Here is a 1,315-nt window from a genome sequence, read left to right as displayed (position 1 = left end):
GTTGTTCTTATTTTGGTTGATTTATTGGGCAGTGACACAAGAGCCAGTTGGTAAATCTGAGGAATGGGATCCATTAAAAATACTAGGGATGACAGGGTATCATAATATCCAGCTGTGTTTAATGGATCAGTTCTTTAGGGAGCTACTGTGTCTCAGATCAAGAAGCAGTACAGGCTATTAAGTATGACCCATCATCCTGATAAAGGAGGGGATCCTGAGGTATTCACTAAAATAGCTAAAGCTTATGAAGCGTAAGTTCCTCCATAAAGAGAGTGGGATGCACACATTGTCACTTGTACGTGTATAAAGTAATGATTGGGTCTGTCTTGTTTGATGTAGTTTGACTCAAGAGGAGACTAGGGAGAACTGGGAGAAGTATTGTAACCCTGATGGACACGTGTATAAAGTAATGATTGGGTCTGTCTTGTTTGATGTAGTTTGACTCAAGAGGAGACTAGGGAGAACTGGGAGAAGTATTGTAACCCTGATGGACCTAGAGCTGCTTCATTTGGTATAGCACTGCCCTCTTGGATTGTTGATAAGAATAACTCATTATGGTAGGTGTAGTCACTTTAATTACTAATTATTTTTAGTTATTAATAGGTTCTAGGTGCGTATGTGTTGGTATTTAATTATTGGACTCCTTATCATTGTTGTAAGTTATCATTAGTGTTGTCATGATTACGGTTATGCCCCGCCCCTCAGGGTAGTTGGTGGTATAAATCAGTGAAGTATGGTAGCACTAATATATTGATACAGACTAGTAAACTGTACTTCCACCTGCTGTCCAGAGCCAAGACAATGCCTGTACTAAGTGATAATGAATTAATAAATGATAATGACACATGTACTGGTACACAGGAGTGTTGATGATCCTAGCTACAGCAGTTGAGTTCTCTCCCAGTAATCAGGCCGGACTGAAGAACAGACCCAGTGATGATATATACTTGAATGAGCTGGTGAAGAAACTAGAATACATGTACATGTTAGTGTTGTATTGGTATACCATTACTAATACTAAAAGTATTTTGGTGCTGGGTCATGAAATTTGCATGGTATATCATAACTAAAACTAATACTAAAAGTATTAAAATACCATAACTAAAACCAATACTAAAAATAGCACAAATTGCTTTACTAAAATTTATAACCAATATTCATTTCTATGCAATACATTTGGTACAACAATGTTCACTGAAGGGTAAACAGACTAGATTGATATCACTAGACTATCATGTGCAAATTCGTGAAGCAAATGTTATGTGTAGCTATCTTAGTTGCAAAATGGCTACTAAAAGTGGAATACTAAGGAACA

The 1,315-nt window shown here is 37.0% G+C and overlaps 1 long non-coding RNA gene across 2 annotated transcripts; it reads left to right on the top strand.

Annotated features, from left to right (window-relative positions):
* The first annotated feature begins 7 nt into the window (after positions 1-7).
* Positions 8-982, top strand: LOC109593167 (uncharacterized). 2 transcript variants are annotated; one of them, XR_002190775.1, is made up of 6 exons: positions 8-96; positions 139-251; positions 340-557; positions 604-655; positions 706-814; positions 862-982. It is a non-coding gene; the product is annotated as an uncharacterized LOC109593167 (long non-coding RNA). The 2 variants fall into 2 exon arrangements; XR_002190774.1 differs by lacking the exon at positions 8-96 and having other exon boundaries at positions 116-251.
* Positions 983-1,315: the final 333 nt, after the last annotated feature.

This window comes from Amphimedon queenslandica, unplaced genomic scaffold (assembly GCF_000090795.2).
Source record: "Amphimedon queenslandica unplaced genomic scaffold, v1.1 AMPQUscaffold_2610_Cont25388, whole genome shotgun sequence".
In the NCBI taxonomy this organism is placed as follows: Eukaryota; Metazoa; Porifera; class Demospongiae; order Haplosclerida; family Niphatidae; genus Amphimedon; species Amphimedon queenslandica.
This window is presented reverse-complemented; position numbering and strand designations above follow the sequence as displayed.